Source organism: Poecilia formosa, unplaced genomic scaffold, assembly GCF_000485575.1.
Source record: "Poecilia formosa unplaced genomic scaffold, Poecilia_formosa-5.1.2 Scaffold36, whole genome shotgun sequence".
In the NCBI taxonomy this organism is placed as follows: domain Eukaryota; kingdom Metazoa; phylum Chordata; class Actinopteri; order Cyprinodontiformes; family Poeciliidae; genus Poecilia; species Poecilia formosa.
In genome coordinates this window covers 95,827-104,691 of record NW_006799975.1, presented here as the reverse complement: position 1 = coordinate 104,691, position 8,865 = coordinate 95,827, and the positions used below count along the sequence as shown (strand labels likewise).

The following is an 8,865-nucleotide window of genomic DNA, read 5'->3' as shown; positions in this document are numbered from 1 at the left end:
CCAGCAAAGTGTACAGCACAACAAAGCAGAGAAGCCTGCAGTAAATCCAGGGTGATTTACATAAAGACCAGTCCTGTTAGAGATGTTGAAAGATCCTAAAGGACGACATCTTGGTCATTTTTTATTGGGATTCTGTTTCATCAATCTGTTGCTTTTATGAAGCATCTTACAGCTCCAGAACATTTCAGCAGAGCCTGACCATATAAATATCACAAGACTTTCACATGAGGATTACTGTGAAAGTCTTACCAATCAATCAATCAATCAATCAATCAATCAATCAATCAATCAATCAATCAATCAATCAATCAATCAATCAATCAAATTATAGCATATTTCAGCAGCAAAGCATTTCAAGGTGCTTTACATTATTAAAGAAAAAAAAGAAGAACAGCATGTGACATTGAATAAACAGTAAGAAAGAGAAAGAGATTTTGAAAAAAGCAAACGAACAAAAACTAAACGGTGTTAAACATTTAACACCGTTTAACACCGTTTAACACCAGCATTATCCAGGCCCCATTGCCTGACAGGACGGAATTTATAGATTTTTAATCAAAACGCCATTTGACAAGGATTCTTAACCAAAGACAAGCTAACCATATGTCCTGAAGCCAGATGAGTAATATACGTATGTGTATATTACTACTGTACAGCTGTGCAGGTTGTTTTATTTTGCCAAGAAAGTTTTTCCTCTGCAGATGTTAAATCCATCTAAATGATAAAACCATTACAGATTTTTATCTCACTTACACAACAGACATTTTAGTGAATATAACATGAATCCATCTTGTCATAGTTCACATTATATTTGATAATAAATTCTGTTTGCAACATTCTTGTTTGGAATATTACCACAGAGGAAAGAGAACCAATGTCCCTTGTCTTAGGATCATTATGAAGCTTTAAATATTTTTAAGCTATTTCATTAGCTTAAAATATTTTATATTTTTAAGCTATTTCACTGATCATTTTTTTTTGAGTAATTTAAGTTTTGGGGACATGCTATGATAAAATTATAAAATATTGCAGGTTGTTTTGAACGTGGAGAGGAAGAGTGTTCAAAGTGGGGTCCTGGAGCCATTTGTGTTGCCGATTTTGTGCAGCAATTTGCAGCATTGTGCAGGATTTCCTTTTATTTTGATGGTGAATTGGAGCACATCTAGTCTTTGACTCGTGCTCTAAAGGACTCCTGGTGCATCCAAATCCGCTTTTACTTGCTGTCTTAAAACTTGTGTAAATACAAATGTTTTCAAGACTGATGTACTTCCAGTTTTTATTGCTTAGAATAGCCAAAATATATATTTTTTTCAGTTTTCATCAATCGAAATAAGAAAACTGAATATCTGTAATTTAACAAAGAAAGAACATTTGAAGTGTTGGATCTTCTATCTCATTCCTATACAAAAACAAATCTGAATATTTTATTTGCATGATTAAGAGAGTTCATACTTAGCGTATTGCTGAGTATGTTAAAAAATATAAACAACTCAGCTTTTTTGGCGATTTAGTTTTTAAAAGTTATATTTTTCAGGCCCATTAGTACTTTTGAGCTGACAATTTTGGATACAGACACCAAGCTTCCATTTTTTTTTTCAAAGACAAGTATTATTACTCCTGTCCAGTTTTGGGTAAGGTGATGTGCTGGCCATTTCAGCAGCTGCACTTGGCCATAGCTGTCACTGCTCAATCACTAACACAATATGAATAATTAAAGGGAACTCTTAGGGAACTCATCCTTTTTCTGTTCCCAGACACACATTTCACACAATTGCTATCAATTTAATCTGCTGAAAGAGTAGAAGCAATTAGAGAGCATAAAGGAGACAAAGAGAATAAAAGAAGCACGTGAAATGGTTCAATTTTACTGCTTCTGTGGGCAGATTCAAAGCACAGCTCTTCTGCCGCTTCTTCCTAAGTGCTCTGCTTCTTTCAGACAACATATTCGAGTATGCATGACAGAGTGGGGACCAACATGCTGGAAGAAACACAGCCTTTGTGCAGTGAGACTTTGTGTTAATCATGCATCTGGAACCAGAGGTTTACATCCACTTCCGGACATGAATGTCATGTTTTATTGATTCATCTGATTGTTTCTTTTTTTTCCCCAACAAATTGATCATATAATATGCAACTTTAGGGAATTAAAAAAAAAACATGAATTGGGTTTAAAACTATTTGAGGATTTCTTTTAATCAACACAGATTATACATTGGAGTTTAGACTAGGGCTAAAGCATCCAACCCAACCCAAACCCAGAGACATTGTGTCAAATCCAGCTCAGCTATCCATCCATTGTCCAACACACGTATCCTCAGTGGTGTCTATCTCCAGAGGTCAACGGGTGAAAGGCGAGGTCCCCCTGGACAGGTCACTGCAGGCAAATGTGATTCAAATCCATGTTTTTGCCCATATGAGACTCATGTTTGACTTTTTCATGGCCCAGTTCCAGTCTTATCACATCCCAAAAAATACAATGTGTGCTACTTCCACCTGTTGAACTAATTCGGATATGTATAGTTTTCAAAGTGTCTGCAGTTCGAACGGTCTGACGTTAGACATGCATCTTAATTCTTCACCAGAAAAAGGCAGAAGCATTCAATCTGGACATAAGCAATGGCTAAAAATTACTGTTATCAAATTATGAAAGAAGCCTGTGTCAGTGAAGCACATCACAATCACACCACACCTGGTCTGACTACACATCCAAACAGACTTCTTGACAGAAATTACCGTTAATGCTCCACTAAAAGCATTGTGGTTTTGTTTTGTTTTTTTAACTTCCTTTTTCTTGTTATGACACCATGCATGTGTGGGTCCTCTCTGGGTATTCCAGCATCTTCCCACAGTCTAAAAATATGAACACTAATTTAATTGGTCTCTCTAAATTGCCCTTAGATGTGAGTGTGTGGTTGTTTGTCCTGTGTGTCTCTGTGTCGCCATGAAATGGACTGGTGTCCTCTCCTGGGTTTATTCCAGTGACCGACCGATTGACGGATGGACGGACGGATGGATGGATGGATGGATGGTTGGATGGATGGATCCAGGTGTACCAACACTAAAGTCAAAGGAGAAATTGAGATTTCAATGCTGTTTATTTACTACCTCTCCTTCCCCACCTATCCTTCTTTATCATTTGTCATCCCACTGTAGTCAATATGACCCTTACGATTTCACCAAGACCCTACATTGATCATCCTGGCTCTGCCTGTTTTTTTCTTTTGTTTTATTTTGAAGACAAGTCTTCATCCAATTTGAAGAACTTATAAGAGAATAAAGCTAAACTTGTGTTAAGCATAAAACACTGGACTACCGGTCAATATCTGAATACAAGCTTTTATTTCACACTTAACCTGGTGACTGTTGAATGTTATTGATTGCAGTCACCTTCCAGCTGTCACTGCTTACTACAAGTTTTGGAGGTAGGGCAGTGGAAGAGAAAGCGTCAGAGACAAAACAAGGACAAAAATCCAATCTTGTGTTGGGAGTTGGGTTGGGGGTTGGAACAAGACATGTTCTGGGTAAAATTAAAATCCATCTCAGTCGGCAGCTATGATTAATGAGTTAATATTTGGAAAAGAAATTGGAGTCTGAGGAGTCGTCCTTGTCATGTTGATAAGAGCTGTGAGACTGCTCGAGCTTTCACTCGCATGCTGCTGCTTCACTCCGGAATCGATAACAAGAACTTCAGCTGCATCTTTCTGTCTGTCTGCCTGACATCACTGCCTGGTTTTGTTTGCAGCTTTTCCTGCCTAAGGTGCTCTAAAAACCTGAGCTGCATTTGATGTGGTGTCAGCCCTGAGTTGTAACAGTGTGTGCTTTGGCAGGTCTAATGCTTTAAAATGTTGCGTAATGTTGATTATGTTGTCCTTGGAGGTGTTTGTGTTCTCTGTCAAAGGTAACTGATTGTGTGGAGGATCTTAGGGATTTCATACATTTTTATTAGCAAAATCTCAGTTGAGGGGTGACAAGAAGATGTGAGAACTTAGACATAAACATAAAGGTTTGGACTGATGTTCTCGTTGCTCTTATTTTTTTAAGACAATGATTGGATATGGGTAGATTCTGAACCAATGCAGTGACAAACCACTAATTACATTTTCTCTTGTTTTGTTTTTCTAAAATTGACAATAGAAAGTGTATCACCTGTGACGTCATTTATGGATTATTCATTCTTAATGCAGCATGTGTATTTTATTATTTTGCTTCATAGTATTAAGTGGTTTGTTAATGTTTAAAGCATGCATGAATGAATGAATGAATGAATGAATGAATGAATGAATGAATGAATGAATGAATATATTATTGTCACTATATTTAGTGACAGTAATAAAGTCTTCTATTCAAACTGCATTGTGAATGATTTTATGTGACAGATGTGACAGATTTACACAAAATGATACATTTTTCTCACAAATTCTGAAAAGTGTGGCATGCATTTATATTTGGTTCCCTCTATGCCAGGGCTTTAAGGTCTATGGAGATCAATTTGTTCCAATATTATTGCAAGCAAAGAACATATTACAAGACATTAAATTGTGAAAAAATGGATTTAAAAAATAAAACTTCAGTAGCTGAGCCTATGATTTATGCAGTTTGCTATTTTGTGAGATTTTATTTTTTCAAATAATTTCTTTTAAAAAATCTTTTAGGCTATATCTTTTAAAATTGTATTTTTTAAAATAATTTATTTTTTGTATTTATTTATTTATTTATTTATTTATTTATTTATTTTTGCAAAAATTCTATTCAAATGACATTTTACAAGTTATGTTCTACACTTCTGGGTGCAAGGTTAAGATGCATTTCTATTTGTCTGATTGGAAGTTAGCAATAGCATTTCTATCAGTCGTTTCTATTGGTCATAATGGCCAGTAGTTTAAGTGTCCTGTTCTCTGCCACTGTCAGCAGTTTTCAGCTTCGTGCTGACCCCGTGACCAGTCATACTGATAAGATTTTCCAGCATGGATGTTTCCTTCTTTGTCGTGCGGCTCCCCCATCACACCACTGCATAGAAAAGGACATTGGCTACCACAGACAGTCGTGTGTTGCTTGTCTGGTCCAGTTTGCTGTCCATTCACTGCCTGAGGTACTTGTATGTGTTGATCGTGTCCACCTCATCTCTCCTACAAACTAAATTGGTCATAAACTTGGTGTGAAACTCCCAAAGATCATGGCCACTTTGTTAGCGTTGAACTGCAGATGGTTTGTGTAGCACTGGGTGACAAAGTTATTTACCAAACTGCTGTACTGCTTTTCCTGAGATCCTATGAACCTTAAGACAGCCATGTTGTCTGGATGTGATATGACTCAAAGTTATATGAGAACTCTGAGCTGTAAAGGATAAAAGAGGAGAGATCACAAGACAGTTCCCTGCGGTGGTGCTGTGCTGCTGATCACAGTGTCAGATTTGGTGTTGACCTGTGACACCAAATCTGTGACAGATTTGGTGTCAAATCTGCAACAGATTTGACACCAAACGACAGCGAGAACTTCTGTCATTGAAGAAGTTCTCGTATCCTGGTCAGCTTTTACTGGAGCAGACAGGTGGATTGTGCTGGAAGCACTAAAGAAGTCCAGGTACACATCATATGAACAAAGATCATTGTGTATAAATACTTTTGAAAGTTATTATTTTTTCAACATATTTTTGGTTGCCCATATGAAACAATGATGGGATGGGACCATCCTCACATCCAAATCCATGCGTCAGATTAAGACGCATAAAATGATGCAACACTGGGCTACGACCTGCCACATGGTACTGCAACAACGATTAAAGATTTCCCCCCAAATTCTTTATCTTTGAATTGTATCAAAGCATACATATTCACTCCTCTAAGAGACCTTTTCTATGTTTCCTCTGTGCTGGCACATTGCTCTTTATCCATGTGACCTTTACTTGGCAGAGGACATCCTTTCATGCAGGGCTGCTGGACCAGCACCTAAATATCTAATTAAACAGCGAGGGCAAGAGTGTCTGCAAGCTCCTGTGTGCCTCACAAAGAGACTTAATCACTTCAACAGAAAAACTGCTCTGTGTCCTAATAGATTGGATTTCAGCGACTCAGTGCTTGATGTCAGCACTGAGTCGCTGCCTGCTGCTAAGAAGCAAAACTAACTACATCCTAAACCCTCTCTGCTTATAAACTCAAGCGATGGAAAACTGTGTGGAGATATGGTTCATATTTTTAAAGCGTCTTTATTATTTCCACCAGTAATAGACTTTCCAGAGTTACTGACATGACATAAAGTAAGCCAGTGCTGATTAGGTCACCTTCATCCTACTGAGCTGTTTTAGAGCAAAGAAAGCAGCAATCGTCCTGTAATCAGGCTCTTCATCAACGTGTTTTGTTTCTAATGTTCCATTCTTGATGATTTAAACTCTAATGAAGGAACAAGCTGCTTTCTATGAAGTGAAGTGTTCTTATGAGAGAGAGCATTCACGTTGCATCTGTATGTCCTGTACTCTCAGTCTCACTTATCTGCCTTGTGGCAGGTGCTCTGATTTTGGAAAATCAAGAAAGTGAAAACTGTGGGTTCAACCTTTTTTTCCTCAACTATTATCAAAGTTTATCTAAGGTTGTTGGGACACAACAGAAGAACCTAGGCCCACAGTCACTCTAAAAGGGTTTATTTGAATAATGTATCTTCTGTTAAAAACCTGCTGGAAGGCTATGAAGTTAATCATGTGATGGTTGCTATGAGGCATTTAGATCCAAAATAGCAACTCTTCAGTTTTGGGTCCTGTAGACAAAAGACTCCTAAAATATCCCAAAAATTTTTTATTAAGGATGGTAAGTGTGCATTGATGTACACTTACCATTAATGCACACTTGATGGTAAGTGTGCATTGATGGTAAAAACAATCGCAAATGGGGGCGACAGTGGTAGGAGTTTATACTGCAATCTGTGGATTGCCGGTACGATTCCTGGTCTGTCTGCCCCTGTTCTTTGTGTCTTTGGGTAAGACATTTCATCTGCCTTGCCTGGTGATGTAGGTCAGAAGAACTAATGGTGCAAAATGGCAACCTCACTTCTGTTAGACTGCTCCCTTTGAGATTTCAATTTGATATATAAAGCGCATATATCAAATAATATAATTATTGTTAAGAAACTGCCACGGTGGCAGTGCCACCATAATTAAATACACTACAAAAAATAAAATCATGCTGACACCACAAAAACCAAAATACACATATTGTTCACTTAAAACACATATTACACCTTGCAGAATAAAATATGAACAAGTAAACAAACCAACAAATCAAACCAGAGCATCAACAGCATGACAGTAAACTCTATATCAACCTCATTTATTATTCTGATGGATGCAGGAACAAATTAATATTTAAATCTACTAGTCTCCAAACAAGGGTTATACAAGTCTGATGACACTCTTCATAGATAGATTGCAGGGACGAGTTACTGGACCTTTCTATCAGCATTACTGCACTTTGTATCAGACAAGTTAGTTTTTAGATGCAAAGAGAACTTATCATCAAATCAAATCTGATGATAATTTCCAATTGCTTAAATATGTAAGCTGGTGGTTAACCCAAAAACCTGGTTTATTTTCTATTTATCAATAAGCAGGAAGTTGGCACCTATAGTCAGACTCGGGGTCAATCAGCATTTTTTTCAGTTTTTCTGACATTAATAAGGAAGTGGTTCTCCGGAGTAACATCTGCTCAACCCTATAGCTATTGTACATATTACAAAAAAATGCCAAAACAATCAGGATTGTAAATAATGTGGGACAGCGTGGGGACACATGAAGTCATTGCTTCTAAAGCAGGAGTCACCAACTCCAGTCCTCAAGGGCTACCATCCTGCAACTTTTAGATTCACCTCTGCTCCAAAATGTCTGAATTCCCTCACCAGCATTCATTCCTCTCTGCAATAGCCTGGAAACGAGCAGTTTATTTGATCCAGGTGTGTTTGAGCAGAGACGCATCTAAAAGTTACAGAATGGTATAGCCCTCGAGGACTGGAGTTGGTGACCCCTGTTCTAAAGCATCTGGCTAATTTGATCAAATTCAGTAAGGCTATAATTATGTTCAGGCCAATAGCTCTTTGCTTCCCGGTAACAACAAAACCTGCTTAGTGGCAGAGACAGGGGTGCTGTCTTAGGAGGTACACCAAATTTAAAATGGGATTTGTGTATTTTGACTTGTGGAATTATGATTTGGGTGATGGGTGGGAAGAAAAATCCAAAAACTCAACAATTTTTAAGAAACAGGTTGATAAAGCTGCTCAATGTTTCTGTCACATGAAATTTGAACATTGGTTGTTCTTGCTTATCTTTACTTGTGTAATATAGAAACTTGAAAATTGAGAATGGTACTGGTATTGTTTAGGTTTTATTTGGGCAGTAATTAACTTAGGAAGATGACATATATAATACTTCTCCCTGTTCCTATTCGGTCTGTTTTGGATGTCAGACAAGTTTAGATCATGTCCTATTTGTTTTTTCTCTTAATCTACATTAAAAAAAAAAACAAACAAATTTATATAAATTAGCCTAAACTTTGGTGTATTATCTAAGACCTAGCTGGAATTTGAGTGGATCCCACACTTCAAATTGGTGCATCCCAAAATGAGTCCGAAAACAGCCAGATCTGTTTGAGTGAGGGTCAATTTCAACAAAACAATTATTGGTAAAGCTGCCTAATTATCCATCATCTGTCTGATGACCTTCACTCACCCTAACGACTGACTTTCAATCTCTGGCAACTGCCAGGAGCACTATTGCTCTTCTGCCATAGACCTGCCAGCTCCTTGATAATCAAATCATTTATAAACTCCCCTCTGGTCTGCATATGGACCAAACGGAAGCCAAATTGGGCATTTTCTTCCAGGTGC

The 8,865-nt window shown here is 37.6% G+C and overlaps 1 protein-coding gene across 9 annotated transcripts in view; it reads left to right on the top strand.

The window, feature by feature from the left end:
* Positions 1-8,865, top strand: part of adgrb1a (adhesion G protein-coupled receptor B1a) — a 240,299-nt gene that overhangs the window by 139,962 nt on the left and 91,472 nt on the right. The window lies entirely within an intron of this gene.